The sequence below is a fragment of the Denticeps clupeoides genome, chromosome 12, assembly GCF_900700375.1.
Source record: "Denticeps clupeoides chromosome 12, fDenClu1.1, whole genome shotgun sequence".
NCBI classification, from domain to species: domain Eukaryota; kingdom Metazoa; phylum Chordata; class Actinopteri; order Clupeiformes; family Denticipitidae; genus Denticeps; species Denticeps clupeoides.
Genome location: NC_041718.1, coordinates 4,931,731 through 4,957,706, shown reverse-complemented (window position 1 = coordinate 4,957,706; position 25,976 = coordinate 4,931,731). Strand labels below are relative to the sequence as shown.

The 25,976-nt window shown below is 44.7% G+C and overlaps 1 protein-coding gene across 1 annotated transcript in view; it reads left to right on the top strand.

Moving 5' to 3' along the window:
- Positions 1–25,976, top strand: part of chl1b (cell adhesion molecule L1-like b) — a 64,768-nt gene that overhangs the window by 1,581 nt on the left and 37,211 nt on the right. The gene's annotated exons all lie outside the window — the stretch shown is intronic.

The following is a 25,976-nucleotide window of genomic DNA, read 5'->3' as shown; positions in this document are numbered from 1 at the left end:
CCAAAAAAAAAAAAAAAAAGAAGAAGAGAAAAACGAATACAGCGAAATCTCATTTCCATTCGCTTGCAGTGCTCATCACATACGTGGAGCGCACCTTCTGAGGAAGAATCGTTCTATTCAGAGAAAAAAAAAGAGAGCTGGAGGATTTCTGATGGTCGGATAGCGAGCGACCTTTGGAAAAATAATGGAAAGATACGGCTTTGCGGAGGCAAAAGCCATAGGAGCACGTAAATCCAATTTTTCTCGCGAGAGGGGGAACACAGATGTAGGAGTGATTGAATGCAGGGGTGAAATGTCATTGACAGGCTCTTGTTGACCTACTTGTAGCGCGTCTTCTAGTGTATTTATGCGGGCGAATTATGCAGCAGTTCTGAATATTTGGTCTGGGGTCACAGTGTAGTCCACAGAAATATGTATATATACATTATATATAACAATAATTTCTCATAAAAAATCATTCATGCATACAATTTTCAGACTAGGTGCTAAACGTGGGGCTTGTTCAGTAAGGTAGGGTACGACGTCCTCTGGATGTACATAAACTAAAGCATTTCACTGCATAACATACCGTGTTGTGGGGCAGTGGTGGCCTAGCGGTTAAGGAAGCGGCCCTGTAATCAGAAGGTTGCCGGTTCGAATCCTGATCCGCCAAGGTGCCACTGAGCATAGCACCGTCCCAACACACTGCTCCTCGGGCGCCTGTCATGGCTGCCCACTGCTCACTCAGGGTGATGGGTTAAATGCAGAGGACAAATTTCACTGTGTGCACCGTGTGCTGTGCTGCTGTGGATCACAATCACTTCACTTTATTGTGTATGACTGAATTTGAAACTGAATTTGAATTAATAAATGAAGAGGGAACCACTTGCTAGTTGTGTGTTTCTTGATGAAGCTAAATGACCTCCCCTCGTTTCTGCTGTCCAGAACACACATAGTTCAGAGATAGGAATAAAAATTTCATGTAATTGCACCGACGTCATAGCAATTTGGTAGCATTTTACCAAAATGAAGTCTCGAACCTTTTATTCACCAGCTTGCAAGTGTTGCCAATAAATCCAGTTAAAATGAATCGGCGTATCAATAGGGCTCAACAAGCATATATCCTGATATCGATGCACTGAAGGCAGCCGTGGCAGCTCATCGGCGAATGGAAGCCAATTTCTCTGAAGCGGCTCGACTCCGGTGGAGTGCGTTTGATGCCTGACACACTACGGCATCCCGAATTTAATTGCGCTTCAAGCATGGCTTCACCGGCACAGTCAATTATAGTGATGTTCACGGCTGAAGGGGGAGTTCAAAGGGGCACGGCTCTACCTGGACCCCCCCCCCCTCAGATTCCAGTGACTGCTACTGACGTGGGGCCATGTGTGGTTTGGTGATGTTTGGTTGCAGGAGAAAAAAAACCTTTTCGGGGTGGGAGGCAGACCTGTTCCACTCCGCTTTGAATATACGTATTAAGGCTGGAAGGAAGACATTCTGTCCATTCAGCAGTCCGCGACAGGAAAAGAGTGACGAAAATGAAATGATTTGGGGGCCGTGATTGCCGGGAACTCACCTTCATATCTTATTTAGCGGGGCCACTGGCTGAACATGATCAATTGCCGCCTGCGCTGCACGGACAATTAATCTGCAAAGGTAACACTAAAGGACAAACCTGAAAGGGAGGTCAATGTTATCACGCGTGTTCAGGGGCGCTTTCTCCAGAGTGTTCTGGCAAGGACGCAGCGTGAAGATTTGTTCAGTGAAGCCTCTCCTATAGCCCAGGCGCAGGCTTAGGCATCCACGTTATTTTATGGACGTGTAGATACCGGACTATTTTTGCACAAGAGTGGGCAATACTCTCCTATCTTGTATCTATGCCTGAAAATGGCCCCTGGCTATTTGTTCCATGTTTTGTAATATACCACAGATTTATGGTCGCGGATGCAAAATTACCCTTTTTCAGGGAACTTGTTGAATTTATATAATTTTTTTTTCTTCAAATAAGCAGATGGCCTCAGGGCAATTCCCCCAAACCTCTTTTCTGGCCTATATGTCTGCTCTCCTGCTCAGCCAAGCGGCAGCATTTGCAACAGGCTACTAAATAAATGGGGTACAAATGAAATGGCCAATGAGCTTTTGCCCCTACCAGCAAGGCAACAAAAAGTCATTATAGTCAGAACCTTCTTGTATTAAATAAACAAATGCAAAAATTAATAAAACAAATGAAAAAAATCACCATGCTACAGCCATTGTGTCCCTTGGCTATACCGTTATCCCAGCAGGCACAGTCCATGTATTCACAGTCCATGAATATGATTTATTGTCCCTACAATTGGCATCATATGTACATGTGTTCGGTGCACCATCCGCAAGACAAACATTAATTAAATGAAAAGCTCTAACTTCATAATCATAACCATTTGCATTGTATTAAATATTCAAAAGATAATAATATGATAATGATTAGATCGGTTGCCATGTTAATAGGGGGTTAATGAGGGGGCACATATGATCTAATTTGTCCTTCTGTCTTCCTCAGTAGGGGTAAGCCACTTGCCTTATGGCCGTACCTTAAATCATTTATACCTAGGCTATAGATTGTGTTTATTATGGAGTAAATGAGCTGCGTGTAATTTTACCGGAAAGAGCTCGTTTCAGGCGTCCGTACCATGAGTAGGCTGAGTCACGGTTCAACTGCGGCCATTCGGATGCAGACTGACCCTGGTGAGTCACTGCATAATGCTGCATAAAGCGTGTACAGATGCTGATATCAGCGCCAGCCGCAAGTCTCCCGGGCTGCATCTATTAAGTTTAGGTTTGAGCTAATGACGTCACAGCTTTCGATTGAGGCATGTAAATGAGTGTAATGTTACACTTAAACCTAAAAACACGATGCATATTTAAAAAAAATGCACCATGCTTCACCATATATAGGTTATACATTTACAGCATTTATCAGACGCCCTTATCCAGAGCGACTTCCAATCAGTAGTTACAGGGACAACTTAGGGTTAAGTGTCTTGCTCAGGGACACAATGGTAGTAAGGGGGATTCGAACCCGGGTCTTCTGGTTCATAGGCGAGTGTGTTACCCACTAGGCTACTACCACCCTTATACAGCATACTTAAAATCAGCCCCAATAATTTAAATAAGATGTCCTTGTGTGTTGACACCACATCCATAAATCTGAGGGACGTTGTATTTAAGAATTATTGCAGAATATGTTAAGCAAATCATCTCCAGCCAGTGAGAGGGACAGTGTTGGTTCTCAGTGCTGAATGCAGTGGAAAATGTCTAGCCATTCCATAGTAAGGCTTGAGGATATACTTGTTTTTAGGGGACACATTATGCCTACTGGGCCTCATGGGCAAGGTTGTAGGGACACCGTACAATGGGTGAAGGAGGATAAATGTGACAGCCATGGGGACCTAGGAGTTCATGGCCGTGAAAAGACTCATTGTATCTGAAGACGTGAAATGAAACATGCAGGAACCTCCTTTTCTCCAAAGCGTTTGCAGTGTAAACAGCAGTGTATCGTTCCCAAATGACCCGATCGCGCCCATATGTCTGGAATAACTGCTACTTATTCATCAACATGCCAGGTTTATGCTGTTGCACCACCCGCTGTGAACTTGTCCGTTGATTAGGGCTGCACCATAATTACTTTTTTCCCCTCTTCCACCTCATGACAGATAATAAAATTACATTTAAATTGTGTGTCACAGTGTGTGTGAGGTCATGCCGCCATTCTAAAAAGCAATGGGGCTCTGAGCGCATGGGCGTGAATGCTGATGAACTGACACCGTTCTAGGTTCGGGTTTCAATTCAAGGTCATCATTTTAATGCAACGAATTCTGCTGCCAAACTGCCAAGAACATGAATACTTGGTGTTCGCCCGCAGTATGCGCAGCAGAGCATTGATGTTTGTTCGCAAGCTCAGTTTCTTCACTACGATCCCACAGCAACGCTTAATGAGACCTCACCGTGTGTTAAATGCGAGGAATGTCCGCTATAAAAGCCCCATTCCTCTGCAAGAGTGGCCGCATAATGTCTCTAATTGAGGCCCAACCAGCTGTGGGCCTGGCGCAGGCCCCTCCCCCGGGACATCATTACACCCACCAGCCCCTCCTGCGCATGCACCCTGCGAGAAGCTGGACCGACTCCGCTCGCTGGAAGGGTCTGTTTACTAGCCACGATGCAACCCGAATCAGTCACGCTCATCCCCAGACGGAGAATCAGCACACCGATCAGCGGCGATTAGAGCACGAGGCCGGGGTCGGCATGCTAAGTGGGTTCTGGCCAAATGCAGGGACTAGTGTGATTTTTTTATGTATATATTTTTTTTTGCTGAGGCACATACCATTGGCACTGCAAGCCACCGTTCTGATAAATGTCTCCAAAAACACACTTTCGCCCAAGTAAATATAATGATAGCATCAGTGATCATTAGTAGTTTGTCCGCTGGATCGTTTCATTCCTCTGCCTCGGAATGAAAGCCGCTGGCTCTGGCAATGTGACCAACATTTGGAAAATCTTCAAGGTCATTTAGTGGCGCTCTGGGTTGGAGACCAAGCTCTTTGTGTCTGTCCTTGGCATCGCCGGAGGTGTCTTGTGGAAATTGCCAGTGAGTGCAGCGACACCCTAATTCTTAATGTTTGCCCTGATAGAAATCGCAAATCGCTGCGAGAGCACTGCCAGCCTGCCGAAAGTGTGCGGATGGGGACCATCTCCTCGACACGCCCCCATTTTTTATTGAATTGTTTCTGGAACACGTCCAGATTCCTCACTTGGCCTATTTTTGTTTTTTAAGGCCGAATGGTTTGATCGGGGCTTTTGCCTCCCGCAATGCCCTGGGCTTTGCTGACGGGAGTGCTGGGGCTGTCTAAATGTGGATGGTGTTTGATGGCGTCTGGCAGGACTCCCGGGGAATACTCCACTTTAATGTGCGTATTTGAGGATTTCCCTCGGTCTGCGGTTTCTGTAACGTCAAACATGAAATCAGTAATATTTCTGGAACACGGGAAGTGGAATGGAAGAATAAGATTGCTTTAGATCTCCCCTTAAATCTTCTATAGCTGCTACACGATTCACCCATTAAAGGATAAGCTTTAAAATGTGATTTTTTTTGGGGGGGGAGCGCAAGGATTTTGTCCTTAACTGTGGAATGTTTAATCTAAAAAGAAGTCAGGAGGGCATTTCTCATTACAAAATCAATCAATAAATAAATAAATAAATAAACACAAAAATACGACCGATACATCAGTGGTGTATTCATTCATAATCATGCAGAAAATGAAAAACTGCAGAGGGTACAGAGACGTCACATTTATCAAATGATGGAACATTACTATGTACATTAGAGCGGTGCCTTCAGCATGATGATGGCTTCATCTGCTGCACGTGGGCACCAGCCACAACATTAACACCACTTGACTTATACTGTGTAGGTTATGCTTGTGCAGCCTTACTGGCCCTGATGTGTTAAGGCATGGACTTCAGTATCCCTCTCAGTGTGTGCAGTGATATCTGGCGTCAAACAACTTGCAACAAAGTTAAGGGGGATGGCCTCAGATGGTACTGGCACAGATGCTCAATCAGCTGGGGAATATGATGGTTATATCAACACCTTGATCTCAAGGTCCTCAAACCGTTCCAGAAGCTGTGATGTACTGTGTGTGTTGACACCTTTCTATCATGCCACCCATCCGCTTTCTTTAGCATTTTTAACTATCAGAAACATCTTCGCTGAAACCTTTGAGCCTATATTTGGTTAAGAGTGTGTCATCCATCGGTGTTTCTAATTCTAAGCAGTATTGCACTCTAGGTTAAAAACATGTTTGGACCTGTTTTCATAGATGAATGGACAAAGCTGCACACAGTCGACAGCATCATTACATCATTTGGGTCACCCAACAAAGGGTTTATGCCAAATTTTTCTGTTGTTCCATTGCTTTATTTTAACTTCAAATTGTCAGATAACGGGGCATAGGTTGAGGTAATCTCCATGGTGAATGCAGTTTAATTGCATTACCTAATCAGTCTGCTGCAGGTTGCCCAGAACACTGTGCAGAGGTGACTAACGTGGAGCTGACTTTCCCCCAGAATTTTCATGACAGGGCTTAAAATAGAAGTGAAGGGATCCAGGGCCAGAGAATGTTGCATACCTTCCTTCCCAAACTCATAAACTGCAACATACACACTGTATCTGCTCTGCTGCCACTACTTTACATTATAGTACAATCTCGCACCAGTACACTAACTCACTCATTCCACTTGTTTTGCACACTCTGGTACAGATTGTATTTTTATAGATATATTGCACCTCAATTTTGTAAGTATGATTGTGCAATGCCAAAGTCTTTAAACTTAAACCCAAAAACTCAAATTAATTTAACTCCTAGTCTCGAGCACTATGCATATTTTAAAATATCTAAATCTAACTGATGTCTCATCCAGCTGGTCAGGGATCCATCAGGGCAGGGAAAAATGGACGCAATCACTCGACTTTTCACGGACAAGTGATTTAATTACAGCATGGTACATGGACATCAACACACAGAAAAGGATAAAAATGCAATGACCGGATGTGGGCTAGACGCATTTATACACATGACAGCAGGAGCACACAATCAGGAACGCAAGCAGGAAATTAAGAACACGCACAATAAACATGAAGCTTCGGCCCGGAATGCGAACAAGAGTACTCAGAAAAAGTCAGGATCGTGACACCAGCCACATTCATTTATTGCATTTGTAAGGCTCTTCTAAGTCCTAAGTACACTCCTTATGGCCTGAACACATTCTAGTCATGTAAGTGTCTCTTAATACACAAGTGTACTTCCTTAATATTTAAATCCTAAACATGTGGTAGATTTGCATGCATGATGTTCATCCATCCATTTTCTAAACCTGTTAATCCTATGTCAAAGCTGGAGCCTACACAGGAACAACAAGTCCATCAGGGGCGGTCTGTTCATCCCAACAGTAATCGCATTTGCATTAACCTGCAAATAGATTAGAAATGACTAATATGAGGTGAGATCAGTCAAGGAAATACAGCCACTGTTTTAATGAAAAATTAATTCCAATGTACGTTTCTGGTTTGTTGCATTAAATGATCGTGAAAATGACTGGGAAAGATGTGATGCCTTGGAAGGGTAAACAAACAGCTTTATCTTCAGTTTCCCCATGATGCCATTACTTGTAATTACACATGCCCTTTGGGTTCCGTTGAGTCAAAAGCAGGTGACAGAGAAGCATCCGCGTGTGGCAAATGATCTGGCACATTTTCTGATCTCGTCAGCCCTAGAGAGAAATGAGTGAACTATTTAAAACATTCCCCGAAAAATGGTCTGCATTTATCGAGGGAAGTGAATCCTAAAAGTTTTATTCTAGCCAATGACTTTGGCAACAAAACACAAACAAATTGTGCCAAAATAGGGATGACAAGTTATCAGAATACCATACTAGTATATATATACACACACACACACTCACACACACACACACACACATATACACACACCGCAGAGTGAAGGCAAAGGGGCCAACATGTGCTGAACACCTCTGGGAACTCCTTCAAGACTGTTGGAGAACCATTTGAGGTGACGACCTCTTGAAGCTCATCGAGAGAATGCCAAGAGTGTACAAAGCAGTAATCAGAGCAAAGGGCAGCTATTTAGAAGAAACTAGAATATAAAACATGTTTTCAGTTATTTCACCTTTTTTTGTTAAGTACATAACTCCACATGTGTTCATTCATAGTTTTGATGCCTTCAGTGAGAATCTACCAACGTAAATGGTCATGAAAATAAAGAAAACACATTGAATGAGAAGGTGTGACCAAACTTTTGGCCTGTACTGTATATATATATTCCTCTGCAGTGAGACTTCAGGTTGTACACCACACAAAATCAATAAACAATAGATGTTCCTGTAGATAAAGCCCCCTTTGATGTCTGACATCCGAGAGAGGATTGCACCAGGCTGAGGAGAGCGTGCTCCTGTCTGGAAGAAACCAGCCAATGCTCCTCCAATTCCGTTGACCCCTTCGGCTTCAAGCTGAGCCTCAAAGTGAGGACATGCCACATTCAGTACAAAAGCGGCAGGGAAGGGCTGCATCGCGTGACTCAAGCCTAGAACATGGCAGCCAATTTGCCCCTCGAAAGGTTCTGAGGCATTGTTCCCTTTGTGTGACTGAGACCCACCATAATAAAACCGTTTTTTTCCTTCTTCTTCTACTTGCAAGCAACTTGAATTCTTGATTGTGTCACGTTGGGGACAATAGCTGTCTGAATAAGAATGTTTGAACTGCAGCCGGCCATGATTGACAGTCATTGTCGTGTTTCTCAAAACATTTGCGCTGCATTAAAATGGAAGATTGTGAAACTGTAAGTGCACCGGGTGCGGCCGCTTTTCTACACTGCCAGTCACGCCGCTCTGGAATCGGTGTTTACCAGCGGCCGCCTCCACGTAGGCTTCACTTTAGCAGAATTGCTGGTATCAGAACAACCGAAAAGCTGAGATGTCCATCAGATAACAAAATCCTATCTTGGCCCCCCAGCACTGACACGGGCCATCGGCTGCGACTGACAGCCACCGCATTGCATTAGCCTGGTGGCAGCTAGCCGCCTGCATTCCGCACGGTGACAAAAAAAAGGCAGTTTTGCTTCTTATTCCTGCTGTTTTCCTTTGGTTTAAGCTAAAATGGTTACCACTGGCAACCGGTGTCACCTGGGGACTTGGGCTGTGAGGTGCTGGCACACATGCTGTATTCTCAGCAAGATTGCGGGGTCGTGAGAGCCAGTGAGCGACACGGGAATCAAGAATGTTCTTCACACGGGGGTAAATCCACAGAATTAGCATTCAGGGGAAACCGTGCTGGCTAGAAGGCATCGGCAGATAACGCACTCAGTCGGCAACCAGTGGGAGAGAGCAAACACGTGCGGCTCACGTGCAGTCTCTGGGAGGGGGGGGGCGCCGCCCTGACCTCACCTCAAAGCCCCCACCTATAACCCCTAGTGTTCCGTATCTAATGACATTACGGGACCACCGAGAACCGTCGAGATGCAGGCACGGTGCCCTGGCTGCCCCCTAACCGTGCCACCTGCGGCGCCAGAGGATTTTGGGGCTCAGGTCCCGAGTGCCAGCTCAGCCACGAACCCCCTTGAACATAACTACACATAACTCTCCACTGTGCGGCCCTATTTAACTCAATATACTCTCTCTTGGCACTGTACAGTAAAGTACAAGATAATGATGCAAACATGTCTCAGACTCAGAGCCAGTTTACCACACTATTCAGACAGAATCGAGGATCAAATTTAAAATTCATGTCTACTGAAGGTTTATCAGATGTACCTTACAACTGTGAGCCGGAAAAGCGAAAGCTCTGTTTACGGCCATAAATGCTTAAACATCCAGAGATGTTTCAGTTCAGTTCAGGGCCAGAGGACAATGATCCACCTCACAGTCCACCTTGTGTTAGCTTGTTAGCAATATGTATTATTAGCATGGTCTATCCATGGAAGATACACTCGCAAGAATAAGTTATATGTGTCTGCTGTGATGTCAGGTGTAATAACTCATGACAGAGTGAGAAAACCACGTCATGTCAGTGTTCCAGCGCATCATGGAGACCATTATTAATGGCCTGGCCAAAATGTCGTATGTAATTAACAGTTATTTTTCCGGCGATGGTTTTCTATCGCGTGTAAAGATCTCGCAACCAAATGCTCTCACTGAGCAGTGCAGCTGTTGAAAAAAACACGCTTTCATCTCTCATTTCTCCTTGGCCGCACTGTAAATAATAGATACGGATTTGGGTGATGCCTACAGATAGACAGATGCCGGCAGGAGGATCCGAACATTGCCAGTGAAGTCACGTCCACCTGCCCCGGCCCAGCCAAGTGAGGCGTTGCTTCTAGGCTGCTAGCGCAGCATGCTAAAGGGGCTGTTTCCACTTCAGCAGGGACCCGGGGACGATCCGTTTCCCTGTGCAGGCTGCCGCGGGTGCCACTGTGTCGGCTACAAAAGCAATGTTTGTGATGGGAATTTTCAACTGATTAATGGGGGCGGGTGAGACACACCTTCACTTTAGCCCGGTGAGGACTGTTGAGCTGAATTCGCGTTGATTTCGGATATTTTAAATTCTTTTTTAACAAGGAGTATGACTGAAATCTGAAACCCAGTGTCTCACACTGAGTATAAGAGTACAGGCACCCATAATATTCAGCTAGCTCATTGTTATGTGTGCTAGCAATAAGTAAACTGTCCTTGCTGAGGATTAATAAAGAGTAGATGTCTTACAAAGAATGGAAATCTTACAAAAAATTTGTGTTGGGTAACACACTCGCCTGTGAACCAGAAGCCCCAGGTTCAAATCCCACTTACTACCATTGTGTCCCTGAGCAAGACACTTAACCCTGAGTGTCTCCGGGGGGGACTGTCCCTGTAACTACTGATTGGAAGGTGCTCTGGATAAGGGCGTCTGATAAATGCTGTAGATGTAAATGTAATGTAATGCTGTCGAACTCAAAATGTAAAAAAAAAGTTAACCTTCAAAGACGTATATTCATTACATGCAAATTGCAATCATATAAAGGGTCTTCATTTATCTGGCCCTAATATAAGACGTTCTGAGTAAATTATGCACACAATACCCCTTTTCACAATATTTAATATATACAATGGCAATGGCGGTACATGTATTCTGCTTGGAATTCAAGAAAAAAAATTGGCCCACATTCATGATTTATGGGTGATTCTGGTATTTTTGCCATCACAGCTGGATTCTCACTGCTCTGGCCACATGAAAACCACGGGGCACCGCCAGCGGGAATCTTGATAGAGGGGGGTGGAGTTCCTCGAAAAATCGCTCAGTCAACACGTACCCCACCCCAGCCGCTTCACGCACGACAAAACCCAGAAGATCCTCTCTGCTGGCACGGTGAATGAAGACAGACAGCCCCATCAGCAACACCAAGAGCCTGAAGTAGGGGGTTTTGGTCACCATACCAAACATGGAACATGGTAGCCAGTATCAACACACCAAATAGCCATCATTAGAGCGCCTGAGACATAACCTGCTGGGCTCTGCTTTTTTTTTCCCCCTGCTTGCCTTGTTGGAGACCAACGTGTGCACAGGAGACAATATTAATTGCCACCGGACCTGTCCGTTGGCTCAGCAGCCTGTCTGAATGCCTAGCGACCATTTCTGTCCAGAAAACCCCCCACTCTGCCGCAGCGGCGTTGGAGTTAATGTCCTCTCTCAGCAGCCCCAGCCTCCCTCCAGGCATCTAATTGGAGCTTTAGTGCTCATTTATCTTCATTTATGGTGAGTAGAGGATGGGCTGTTTACAGTTTTCAGTATTAAAAATTGAACTGAGGAGGAGAGGACGGAGCTGTAGGCTACATTCGGTTTGGTTTGGTTTGATTTGATTTGGTGGGGGATGGGCTGCTGGAGATGTTCACATTTGAGCTTTCCCTCGACTCCTAATTATACATTTCTAAAGTATAGTAATGTTCCTGTCACCATGAATAATAAATTTAAATATCACAAATATGTACATATGTCTGACAGAAAAGCAGTAGTCAAGGTTTTGATGAGCTTCATGGAAAGACTGAAATGTGTTTGGAGGTTTAGCGAAAGCTTGCATATCTTCTCCATAGCCATGGGGCATCAGATGCTGTTGAGCGCTGCTTCATTATTCAACATGTGGTGTAATGATGATGTATAGCCCATTGTCCATCAGAAGTGAACTCTTGCACCGCGGACACAGAATGTGAAAGTAACGAGCGCAAATTTCATTAAAATCGTGACGCATCACCTACGCTGGATCCAAGGAGCCTCGCAAAAGGAACGCTTTGAGATCAATACGTTTTGAAGACAACACTCATTAATCATCTTAATTTCAAAAGAACTGAGCAGGCTTCAAACGCACCCTTTGGAACGTCTGTCTCTGAAGCGGTGATGGGTGGATATAGATTTTTTTTCTCTCTCTCTTTCTCTTGAAACGTGCAGTTCATTGGAGAGCCTGCAGTCATTGTGCTTTGCACGATTCCCAATACCAATACCAGCCAACCCCCCTCACATCAAATGGGCAGTCTGAGAATCAATACCTACTCCATTAACACTTGCAGCTCCAGAGAAGCTGGACATCGGAGTGCTTCTTGTATTAAACACAGTGCGCTGGTTTAATATTCAGCTTGTGAGGGTATTGTTTGGCGACGGACTGTATTATATCGAATTCACTGAGATAGGATGATAGTCGCCAGGGCTTCCCATTGTTCTCACCCCGTGCAGCTGGGGTCTCTGAAATAGAAACTATGCAGCCAATGCATTCATTCATCTTTCTGTATTCATAAGATCATACTACAGCCTGAGCAAGCAGATAAGAAAAATTGATATCACTGCATCAAATAGGCTGCTCTATGCCTTCAAATCTGATAAATCAGAACATTATGAGGTTTTGAAATAAGAAAGACACAATTATTTTTCTTTGTTGCATGTGTATAATGCATGAAGCGTGCCTAGCAACGGTGCCTAAATTATGGGAGCATCATAAAATCACCAGCGACCATTCTTCTTAATGTGAGCAATGTTTTTTTTTTTCTCAAACCGTCAGTGAGCGGCTCACCTCTGACGGTTAATGAATCATTCATAGCTCTGGCCGGTGGTTATTTTCATGATGGGGAGACACATTAATTATAATTAGCCTGGCCCTTCTTGGCCTTACCTACCTGATGCGGATCAATAATTTTATCTGTTAAGGGCCGTTTGGTCGTAAGCAACAAGGTCGCCTTGTGACTGGAGCCAGTGCTTTGATTCTCGACTGCTGTTTTTTTGTGTAATCTCATTAAAAAATGAAACGCCTGGCATGGTGGTTGCACTCAGTTGAAGCCCCATGGGCGTTCGCTGACTGGAGGCTACGTTCATCTCTCTTGGCCTGTGGAGAGCTGGTGGCATTTTCTCATTTCCGCCTCCCTCTTATCTGTGGAGAAACAGCACCTCCAGCTTGGGCCCAGAATGTTCTCTCCACCGCAGGTGGATGTCTCGGTCTTATATTCTCCATCTGAAGGTCTATCTCAATAATTGAATTGCTCCTGAAGTAGAGGCAGGAGGTCTAACATGATGCGTGAATGCATTAATGACCTTGGATTATTTGCCGGGAGGGGATGTGCAGGGCATAGATATCGGGTGGGAGGGCTCACCACTTCACCAAATGCTTTTCTGCAGAGTTATAGATCTGGGACCCCTCTGGATCTCTCTTTAATCTGCTTATGGCGAGAGGGAACCAAGCCAGTATAATGCAATGCAAAGTAAGAAACCTTTTACGGCTCTTTCTCGCTCATGCTTAATAACATACTGATTGATTGAATGACTGTTGGCTCCTTAAAGAGCACAATAAACCTAATGCCTAATGGAGCACAGCCAGCTGTAATGGCAAGTGCACGTAGCCCGAGACGACCATCAGCAAGATCTTACACCAGCACTTTTTTTTTTACTGTTGCAGAGATGTCATGTGCGATTTACAGACAACAGAACCAAGTGTTTCCGACCACAGGCAGCTTTGATCTCCCTCAGGATGAAAGTGAGATGGACTGGGGTCTAGCTCATGGCCCGGACTGACCAGTGGCCCTGCTGTGTGCACAGCGTGGGCCCGAGTTTGCGATCAATGGCAAATTTCATTAGTGCCTGTAACAGTGGACAGGGATACTCGTCGGTCTATTACAAAGGCCCTTAAAAAAATGATTAAAACATATAACAGCGGCTGTTTGAACAGCGAGAGGGCTTTAGATTGAAGTTCAAATGAATGTCAGGAAGGGTTGCAGAGGGGGAGAATTCATTTTGAATTCACCCTCAGTGGGGTGAATTTTTTTCATCTTCTCCATCTCAGTTAAACTTTGCGAATAAGGATCACTTCAGTACTCGGAATGCAACACTGTTTCTGTCTGTCTGATACAAATTTTATCATTAAGGAAAATGATGACGGCAATGCAAATTATGGTCCAATTGACCCCAAAAGTTTAGTAATTTGCCTTCCGTAAAATTATATCCAAATTCATTATCAAATCTGTTCCTTCTACACACCGAGGCCCACACCTACACACAGATCAGTTACAATAATCCAGTAACTGGGAAAGACCTTCCCACTACACCATTAGACATTTTGGTAATGCCATTCTGCAAAGCAGTTTCATGCTGCAGCCTCAATCTGGCTTGCCTGCTGAAAGTGTACGTCCCCTACAGCTGGATCAGAAGCTTTTCTCATGAATGCATTCCAAAGATTCTTGTTGTCTGGGATGTGTTACCAGATTCATTGTACATGCACGACATGCTGCATTCAGTGGCTGTTTGTTAGTGGGGTCAGGCATGAGTTTGCCAGATTTGAGAGATAAAAATAAGAAATATTGTGATGTGGCCAATGATGTGCCTGCTCCCAGCAGTCCTCCTGTGTTTCTGTCTGGTAGAACATTGGAGAGGTATATAAGTAATGGCATTTTTTTTTGTTTCACATAACACTTGCAGCCAATTAAATTGCATTGGATTGTTTCTGTGTAATTATGAAACAAACATCTGAGGTGATTAAAGTCATAAGTTGAGAAAATGTAACAGGTTGCAACAGGTTGCTTTCAATCGTGGGTGGCTATGAATTTTCAAACCTGTTCAAACTCTGGCCCCTATTAAAAAATGGCCCCATTTATGTTTTCTACATGTTCCTATCTAAGGGTTCCAGTTCCTTATCCTCAGTATGGATCTCCCAATTATTTTCACATATAAGCCCTTCACTGTCAACAGGTTTTACTAGAGCCCCACTTGCCTCACAGCTCTCCTGCAGAAAAGCTGCAGACCATTTGCATTCAGAGCATTTCCAGGTAATGGATTTGTGAGTCTGTTTGTGAGGGGGAGAAGAAAAAAAAGTTATTTCACCCTCATATCCCTCATAGCCCTGTATCTAGGGAACTTTGAATAATCTCCCGGGGAACTTCACTGAATGATGGAAAAGGGAGGAGTGCGTAACTCAGTCAATTAGAGGGGAAAAAAGTCACCAGGGAAAACGTACTTTTACTGTCAAACTTTCTCTCCTATAGCGGCCCCAACGTTAATATGACCGAAGCAGAGCGATCTCTAAACCTCCGTTTAATGGAGTCTTTCAGGGTGGTACAGGAAGAGGAACAAACATGTTCATTCAGCTGCTTCCAAAATGCTAATGCCTCTGGCTCTTAACACTTTTTATTGGGGTTCCCATGTCACAACATAGTACAGAGTGGCCCAGTGGCAGATCCCAGCTTCGTGGAAAACAGCGTATTTTCAGAATGCCAAAAAAAAAAAAAATTCCCAAGGAACTTCAGGCCAGTTACAAAACATGCAAAAAATTCTTTATGCAACATATCCTCATACCAATTGATAAATAATTTGGTCAATAAATGTTTGCTTTCAATTAGATACTTTTTTATCCAGATTTTTAGAGCTCCATCCTGGGTCAACTCTGGACAGCAGTGGTTTATCAATTAATTGATTGTGTTCATTGTTTGCACTCAGTTATACATAATGAATCACATGCAACAGTCACATTATACACTGTAAAATGATTGATGTTAATTGAGAAATGCAAATCACTGGCTAACTACGACCCCAACCAACAGGGGACATCTCCCATATGTGCATTGGACATTTATGACACCCCCAATTGATCTCCACCATAGTGTTCCCTGAATGTTACTGGGCTGTTACTGGTATCTGTAGCATCTATTTTATCCTCATGCAATGTTCTGCATGAGACTTAATCAAACCTTCTCGGTAGGTCCTCTGTATTTAACCCATCACCCTTGGTGAGCAGTGGGCAGCCATAACAGGTGACCGGGGAGCAGTGTGTGGGGACAGCGCTTTGCTCAGGGGCACCTCAGTGGCACCTTGGCGGCTCAGGATTCACAACGGTAACCTTATGATTACGGGGCCACTTCCTTAACCACTAGGCCACCACTGCCCTGCAGGTAGCTGCCCCACAGGTAGCTAGGTAGCTATTCATAAGCTTTTGAGCAATTTTAAACCAGTTGTTGTTGTGCAAGATCATGGACAACTCAACAAAATTAAAATGCACTTTTTTTTCATTTATCATAAAATTACGTAATGTTATTATGACGTAGGTCTAATAAAAAATAGTAGCATTTAAAGGTTGGCAGATTATACAATATAACTGTGGGGCATGACTATTTTTTAAGATTTTTTTCTGGGCTTTTTAGAGTTTAACCAGTGAAGTAATTAGTCTGTGTTTTTAAGTGCAACAATTGGCCCATTCTTCTCTACTTCCCTTTGCTCTTTACCTGAAAGCTCTACCAGACCAGCACACTTTGTTCTCTGTCACTATAACAACCCTGGATCATCCTTGTGCTCTGTGCCCATCTGTGTTTTTTCAAAGAACGAACAAAGGCGTCGTGGCGGAAACGAAACAGGTGCTTTTGTTGTGACTTCAGGCAATTCCCGGGGACGGAACTGAATTCCAGATCCCCCCAGCTTCCTTTGTATTAATGTGCCGCTCTCCGCGTATTTCATGAGGCGCAATGCCATGCAAGCTAATAAGCAAGCTAGGGGCCAGTCATGGCAGGCCAAGTTAAAGTAATTGCTTCCTTATCTGAGGAGAGGCCAGGCAGTGACTGTTGCTTTGCTTCGGGGGAAAGCTGTGACTTCGGTGGCTTTTTAAATGTATTTTTTATTCAGTGTCCCACTTTCGCCAGCACATACAGAAACCTTCAGCAACTTGGCTTTACCCCAAACCCCCTGAATCACCTTGGAAATCAACAGACTTGCTGATCAAAAGATGCGGCGGCGCTAGAATTTTTGCGTGACGCAAGCGTCCCATTAGCTGCTGCAACTCTAGCAAACTATCGACTGTGAACGACTGTTAATTAGATCATTATGCTGTTCCGGGTGTGTGACAATAGTGGTAATTTGGACAATATTTTTAATAAACGCGGTTAAACACTGACACACAGCAAAAAACATTTCAAGCCTCACTCTCCCCAGCTCAGTGCACAATACCGTACTGTGTCTAGGCTCCTCATGAATTACCAGTTTGTATCTGCCTTCAGCCCGAAAGGAGAACAGCGGAAATGTCAAGTGTCTCTTGCACGCTCAGATCCTGTCGTCTGATTTGATGGCGCAGGAAGGAGCTCGGAAGGAGCGAACGTTTAGCACGCTCAGCGCCCGCGAATGGGCCAGTAAGAACCAGAAAGCCGCGGAATAAAACGTGCCGTGGCTGCTTGTAGAGTGGGAGGAGATTTCTATTATCTTCATCGTCTGGCACTCCCTGAAGCCCTGCGGCCCGGGAAACAAATTCCATTATTCATCTTGACAACATGGGCCTCAATTACAAAATATTAACACGTGAGAGGATTTTGGAGTGCATTTTGGCAAGGCATTTATCGGAAAAGAAGGGATTTTTTTTTTTAACCAACGTAAAGTCTTATTCTGTCTGAAGGCTTCAAAGAACTTTTCTATTAGCATATATGAATTTTTATGAGTGTTATCGAGGGACATAACCTATTTTCCTTTTGCCAAAACATGATTTTTTTTTTTTTTTAAACATTGCACGAGTTTCACTTCCCAGGAATCATGTTGACTTTTTGATAAAGGGCTCCACTCAATCGAGCAACTACACCCCCATAAACCAATTAATTCGAATGGCCTCTGGCTGCATAGTATCCCGACTAAATATGCCCAATAATTGAAAACTTTTTTTGTGGGTGTGCATGTGCGTGTCAAGTGCTGGAACATTCCCACACAGTGGAACAGCTGTACAAAGCCAGCGCTAGTGAACGTGCCCAGTAACTGGATCAATATTTGACATGCTCAACAGAAGCAAACAAATGGACGACAATACATCATGTTATCAGATATTGTTGTTGTAATCCCCCCCAAACTCGTGCAGCTCTCATTATTTGTTGTGACCTGGTCCAGCATTCCTACATTTCAGACTGATTGCACAGCTTTACACCGTAACCATGGTGTTGCAGCGTCTCACATAATAGGGAAAAGCAACCGTCTTCTTCCCTGTGGCTAATGCACCTCTGAAAATTGGAATATTGTGCGTAAGAACATGTTTTTGTCAAAAAAATGCAAAATTTCAATGCTTCAGAACCAACCAAGTACTGACTACGTAACCAGACATCTCTACATCGCTGCTCGGTTTCTCCTGTCAGGGGTCGTCACAGCGGACCAACCGGTCTGCTTGTCCACACAAAGATTGGCAAAATTGTTATGGATGCCCTTCCTCGTGAAACCTTTTTTCCTAACAAAAGCGGATAATGGGATATTTCGGAATGCTGGATTTTCATGAATTTATGACCTAATATCCAACAATAAACATGAATAACTTGCTAGATATGGAAGAAACTGTGCACCTTTCTATAACTTCTTTCAGCTATTTAAGTATTTCCTCTACTGGATTTGAACCACACATGCATCAATGAGTTTTGACAGCCCATGACCCTGTCACCAGTTCACCGGCTTTCCTAACTTGGATCGCTTTTGCTAATCCTGACCGCTGTAGACCAGGAACATCTCACAACAGGTTTGGAGATGCTATGACAACTGACTCAAATGGCTTCTGTTGCGCATTGTTTCCGCTTCCAATCACATTTGCCGTCTAGTTATGTCATGAATGATTCTGGTGTCTTTCGTGTTGGAGCTCAGCTCTGGCATGGAGCAATTAGTCCTGGCAGCACTTTATTGCTTGTAAGTGAACCACTTGATGAGGTTAATTCAGTTGCATTCAGATCTAGTCATATTGCTTGATAAGTGTTCATTAGGACAACGCCCAAAGTGGGGTGAGTAGAGCCCTTGTGCAGATGGCAGGTCACCGTTAATCTCACTCAGGTCACGCTAACCACGCTAGTTCTGATTTTGTGATTAAGCAAATGCAGGGGTAATGAGATTACGCTCCTCTCAGATCGCATTTCAAAATGGGCCAGACGAGCTCACGGCCTTTAATGGAATATGTTGGGTTTTTTTTTTTTGGAAAGCATCTCACACTTTGTTTCGTGAGCTCCACAGGCTCGTCCCCTGCGGCTATCAAGAGGGCCGAATTAAATCCGACTCTACAACGCCGCAAACAGCCGACCCCCGTAGCCCCTTGGAGTTCACTTAACGCTCTCTTTAACCCATCCTCTCCCGCTCATGCATAATACATGCGCAGATCCCGGATAATGCGGCCCTCTAGTGCCGATGCCGAGGGCCGTGGGATCACGGCTCAATGAGGAATTATATTATCAGCACGGCCCGTATCGCAATCAATATCCTCACACCTGTTCTCTAGCGGTAAATGAGCATTTGGCTCCCGCAGCACCCCGGTAAATAATGGATGGAGGGCTGGGATAGAGCACAGCGTGTTGACACAATGTGCTCCGAAGTCGCCCGCTCTCATCGCTGTACAACTCATAAAACAGGCAGATTTTCGTTGTCGTGGGCCCATGCCGTATGAATAATTCACGTTGTGGTACCAGCATGGTGTTGCATTTCAGGTGTGGGGTATACCTCGCTGAGGTTTGGGCCTGAGCCTGGATAATCTCTAATTACCCCGTCTGAATGAATGTTTCGAACAAAAGGAACAGTTCGAAACTATGTGGTCACAGCCTGTGCCGCAACAAACTTCCCAGGCACTTGCTGAGGACGCAGGAGCCGGGCTATTCGCTTTCCAACGGGACCTTTGATGTGACGGTGACAATGGCATCCTTTTAAAAAAAAAAAGGCCCTTTCACTCGGGCCCTTTAATGCTCTGTCTGTCCTTTAACAAAGCCGCACCCCCCAAAAGATAACTTTTCGGTTGTGTGCAGAGTTTCTCTGAATCAGAGGCTTGTTTCATCCCGGGGAGGGTTCTTTCAAGTGGCACAGACGCCGATGTACAGAAATCACAAAGGCCTCGGCTTCGCATTGTACTGCCGGATCATTTTGTACTCTTGTCCGGCACAAATCTCCAGAGGACGCCGGTCCGAGAGTTTTATGAAACGCATCACATTTGACCGCCACCACTCTAAACCTTCATTGTAGAAAGATCCAATGGGGATCTATTTTTCACTTTGCTATATAAAGATGTACCTCCCTGGGGATGTTTGCAAATGTCAGATTCACCAGTGCAGCTTTGAGAGTGCTACAGTAAAACCTATGCAAATTTGGCTCGCTAGTGGACGTGGTCCCGTAAAGATAAGAGATTAGATATGTGATGTAGGTAAATGGGTGTAGGGTGGTAGTAGCCTAGTGGGTAACACACTCACATATGAACCAGAAGACCCAGGTTCAAACCCCACTTACTACCATTGTGTCCTTGAGCAAGACACTTAACCCTGAGTTGCTCCAGGGGGGGACTGTCCCTGTAACTACTGATTGTAAGTCGCTCTGGATAAGGGCATCTGATAAATGCTGTAAATGTAAAGGATGCCATAAACAAGTGATGTTATGAGCCAGGAAGGAGAAAGGGTTTCCAATTCAGAGGTTTTGAATATGAGATTTTGTTGAGAAAAAGGACGCAAGTTATCAGATAGGCACCATTTTTTGGATGATTTCAGGCTGAAAATCATTTTCATCTGGCAATGCTGTATGAATGGGGGACGGTTTGATCCAGTTTTAAAGGTCCTGTGACCTGACATTTTTTTCTGATTCCAAATCAGTCTTAGTGAAGACTCTTTGAAAAAAAAAAACTGCCTTGGTGCAGAATTACAACCACTTTTATCCAGTCACTCAATGAGATTTCCCCAGGATGCGCCGTTTCTGTGTCTGTAGCTTTAAATGCTAATAAGGAGGAGAAGGAGGGGTGGGAAAAAGCATGAGAAACGGGAGGTAACCTTTCCCCTTATGACGACATAAGAGGCTAAATTATAAATCCTACCGTCTGAGCTGCCGCTCTCTTAACAGTGAAGCAGAATGGACAAAGCACGCTTTACACCTATCGCCAGGCTAGAGGAACTCATATTAATGTTAAATCATCTGAAATCAAAGTGAAATTTTCATGCCATGGCAACGTCTTGGTTGAACTCAAACAAAAACTCTACAACCCAACACGTACTCCTTTCTTCGTTTTATATGTTCATTTTTGCAAATCCAAGTGACATTAGAGAACACGCTCCTGGAGTTCCACCCGTTATAATGCTTTGAGCAATTTAATGTTTTTTTTTTTTTATCTGCTGACACTACAACCTGTATTTGTTCTCAGTTGTTACTCATATGGTGCCAACAGGAATGGATCAGTCAGCCAATCAGCTGGAATACCGGAGGAGCAGGGGGCAGAGTAATGGGTTTTGTTTGCTTAGCGGCGCTCTGCCTTTAGGCCTCATTTACCTGACTGCTACTAATTGGCAAGAGCTTTGGCTTGGGAGCAGAAACTCTCACTTTTTCCCATAACGGGGAGAAGCCCATGGGCATGTGTGTGCAAGTCTTTAATATGTGCAATAAAAAATTAAATTAATTCATGTTCTTTCTTTGTTCTTTTCCATTGTGTACCACACATTTCCTCTGGGCGCACCAGGAAAGTGCTGAACATGTCACAGGAGGATTTTTCTTCTTATTTCATCCTTGTGCTGCTATTTAAATTTTCTAACTCTGTGGGTGGAAGGGAGAGAAAGAGATAAGTTCCCTCATCATCGCTCGCGCTCACCTCTGCTCGACTCTTGATGGAGGCTCGGCTTAGCTATGTCTTGAGCCTGAGCGGGCTCCTTGTGACCGGCATATCAATGTACCTCTTCAACTCTCCACCGCCCGCCAGCGCTGCGCCCCTGTCATGCACTCATGTGAATCGGCCCCAAATGCCTTTTTCTTCTCCCTTGGAGGGATTAGGGTTGAACCGCGCAGCCTTCTTCTCCATCTTTGGGTTGTGACCTTGCCTCCCGGAGCACAGGCCGCTTGTGCTGAGGTTCACCTTAAAAGGCATCCAGTGGTCCGCACTCCTATCATGGCTGAATTAGGTGAGAGAGAAGGAGCGAGGTGGGGGCTGGCCGACGGATAGGATCGAAGCATTAATCATGCCGGTTGGAAATCAGTTTAAAAGCACATCCTGATGCTGATGGGCAGTGTGGCTTTATTACGGGGATTTCTGACAGGTGGGCTCAAGCCCTCACCCAGAAGATGGCAACGATAGGCCTCAATGACTCTATGGACTGCAGCATGTGGAGAGATAACTCACGAAAGATTTAGTGGAGGAATGGTTGCCATGCCCACACATCTGACTGAAAGCCTGAAATTCATTTTGATGAATTTGTCTTCCGACCTCTGTTTGTGGAGGGTTCTCCATCCACTTGACGGCCGTTTCCTTTAGATGGGCCTTATTGATTCCTGCAGGTCACATGATTAAAATGACTTTTCAAGCAGATTCCTCAGCTGGAACTCCAAAGCGTGGACTCCAGGCTTAGGAAGAAGGTAGAGCCAGTTGGAAGCATTGGAGTAGGCGCGTGTCTCAGGCTGGTTGCCCCTCGGCTGCTCTGCTTGTAATTCCCGAGCCAGTGATGTATGGGCGGCAGACGTCTGTTTGCGAGAGGCACTCGAGCGGGGGGGTACTAATCATGAAGACTGATCACATGACGGCTGCCATGATCACGGAGTGCGCCATCTGTGAGAAGTGGTGCCCGACGGGGAGAGCTGGATGCCACATCATCCTGCCCTCTCATTGCAGGGCGATAACCATAATTCTCCCTGCTTTATGGGCCCTGCTTAGCCACCAAAATGAAACCGGTTCCCTTCAAATGTAAAAATAGGCTAAAAGCAGCATACTATCTCCAGACGTTGTGGTTAAATGGATCATTTGTATCTTGAATGCAATGTTTGGTTTTTCAGGATGAAACATGCCTTCCTCTTCTTGCCTTGCATGCGGGGTTCCCCTATAAACCCCTGGAAATGGTTACACGACGGTTAAACCGTCACACTTAACAGACGTCTGTATATACAACACATGCAGCTCGACCACTTTGCGCAGACATAGCGTACGCATCAGATATCGGGCAATTACACGTCTTTCTCTTGGGGAAGGAAGTCGGGATCCAGAACTCAGACACCTGCTCGCTTAGTCTTCTGCACAACACGGGCAAGCGAGCAACTGTAAACAGTACCATTCAGCACCACGCCAAAGACGGGGAGAGGGCGTCGCGATACGTAGCGGGAAGCTCATCTGCCGTCGCCATGGCGACGCACTTACTACGCCGTGAAAGGGGAGACTTTTTTTTTTTTTTGCTGTTGAACGCTCATGAATTATGTCCCCGTAAACGCTAATGTTATGCGGGGCTGCTGGCAATCTGTGCAATCTGAGAGCATTTCAGGAATTCAAAATGCAACGAGAGATCAGAACAAGCATCAGATTTTTCATTTTCTGCTCATTATGTACATTTTCTCGGATGAAAACGAGTAATTGCAAATTTAATGGCAACAATGCCCTTCTAATTGGTTTTACTGGTAACGTCTCAGGGCACACGGGCTACAAGCCTCTTATTTCAGGGAATTAGTTTTGCCTTTACTCACGCTGTTCCCACTCTATCAATAAACTTTAAGGAACACGTTAATTCTAGAACATACATCACCCTGACAAGGCAGTGGGACCTGGTCGGGCCCAGGCAATCCTGTCGTTGCAGGGCTGGGATGTTGGTTGAAGGTTATGGGGGGGTTTGTTTCCTGCGGAGAAACCCACCTGTGCTACCCGTTTCCCCTGTCCTTCACTGTAAATCATCCGACCTGGATCTTGTTTTTGCAGGTTGTGCACTTTTCCCCCGGCCAGTTCGTTAGTCCTGCGTCAACCTAAGGGAATAACCGATGGTGCTCAAGGGTCTCTGTTCTATATTTGTGACACATTTAATTTACTAGGTGAGTAGGCCAAGTGTCTCCACTGAGGCTTTTTAGGTTTCAGCTGCTTTTCCTTAGTGTTACAGCTCGTATCTATTAAATTATCAAGCCTCTGAAGACATAGAACAGAACCGAAGTGTTGTTTTAAAGGTCACTCTGTCTGCAGTTTTGCACATAAAAAGCTATTTATATTAGTACACATCCTGTGCATTTAAACCCGTAATTTCATGGACAGCAGCAACTTTAAACATATATTTAATGCAATAACTTTATGGAATACATATAGTACTGTAAAGAAAATCTTGAGCCGCCCCTATTTCATTTTGTTTTGCTTGGAAAAGCAAACATTAGGTACAGTGATTTATTATGTGCAACCATACATGTAAATATCATGTAGAAAATTTGTATTGTACCAACAAGGCCGTAGATTTGGAACTGCGTGGTGGCTGTAATGCAATTAAATCGGATGGTGCTTACTGACATGCAGCCACAAGCCTCCACTATAAACTGGTTTTAAAGATTGCTGTAGACTTGTACTGTTGCCTCTCCTGACCGCCTCTTTACATACTGAAAATGATGACAAAACTTGCTCAGATCAGCCACCACTGATTTTCAGTCCAGATCTTGTATAGTGTGTGTATACAGTACATCAGTAGTTTTTTCCTGGTACCCCTCCGTAAAAATGGCCTTTTGAAATTAAAACCTGAAGAAGTTACATACTGGAGTACTGGAAAGCACTGTAAGGGGACAGGGTAATCCTGATCAATCAGTCTGTACTTGGACACCTTCCACCAGAGTCACTAGTTTGTGCACACTGAATTGCTTTTGATTATAAGAATTATACAATTTTCCCACACACTAAGTGAGGGTTATAACAACCCTCTTGCTGTGAGTCTAAATGTTTGGTTTAAAAAGCCATAGGGCTCCATCCAGGGCGTTAGAGTGTGTAGAAGAGGAGGTGTGAATGAGCTGGAGGAGCAGATTGAAAGCAGTGGGGGTTGGGGACTCGTCCCCTGGGCAGTGCCCTGGACAATGCCAGGTCTGTTGGGCCTGAGTGCGTGAACACTAAGCCTTCTGGAGCTGGCATGGTGCCCCGCAGCCTTCCCAAAGCTCTCGGCTCCGGAGCTGTCCGGCTCTTTGCGTGGCAGTAAGCATTTGTGCAAAGTTCATGAGGCTTCCTTATGTTTGTGCAGCTCCATCCTGCCTCCACTCAAAGAGAAGAAAGCCTTGAGGTCTTGGAGGGAATTGTATGTCTTCTCAGTGTCCGACATTGGCAGTGTGCTCCCATTATGCCCAGCTCTAAAGTTCATTTTAATCACGTTTAACTTCCTGTGATTAGACATTGCACTGATTTGTGTGTCATCACCACTTTTCAGACTTATTTAAAGATAAAATGTCTTATGTTCAGTCCAGTATCAACTAATTAATCAAAATAACCAAGATATACTTGACAACATAAATAAATATTGAGTCTGAAGTTTCTACTGTGCGTTTGATAATGTCATCGCACACAGTATTGATGACAGTTTATAGTATTATCTAATGCATGACTTGCAATTAATGCACGTTTCATTACCTTATTATGAGCGTAGTAGTCAACTGAACCTGTAAAATCCTGGTAAAATCTCCGGTGTCAGCATTAAAACGAGCACTGGGATAGGTTGTAGACGGTGTTCTGCTAACGGGCCGTGTTGTTGACAGCTTGTGGTTCTCGGCAGTGTAAAGAGCGCGCATCAGCATAATTTAGTTGCGGCTCTATTCCCATCCCCCTTCCCGAATCGTTTTTTTTTTTCCCTCCTTATTTTCCTCCCCGCCAAGGCCCCAGCCTCAGAATCCCGTCCCATCGTACATCATGCTCACTCGGGAGCTCCCAGCCCCCCAGCGTCCAGGGAGAACTGCTGGCTTGTGGCTTTTTGCCGTTGGTTGGTGGTTATTTGCTACGTTGGTTTCCGCTGGGTTTTTGGTGCGCATTAATTTATTTGGTGGCCATGCGTACTGAAGTGTGTGTGCCGGACACCCGTTCGACTGGCCCCATCTGTCTCGCCTTGGACAACTGTGACCACTCACCAACTGGTGTCAATCAGGCACGCTTAACAAGTCAGACCTCATTCATGACCAGCCTGATGTATTATTTATCCAAGATTGGGCGCAAAAAAAAACTGCTTTGGTGACATAAAAT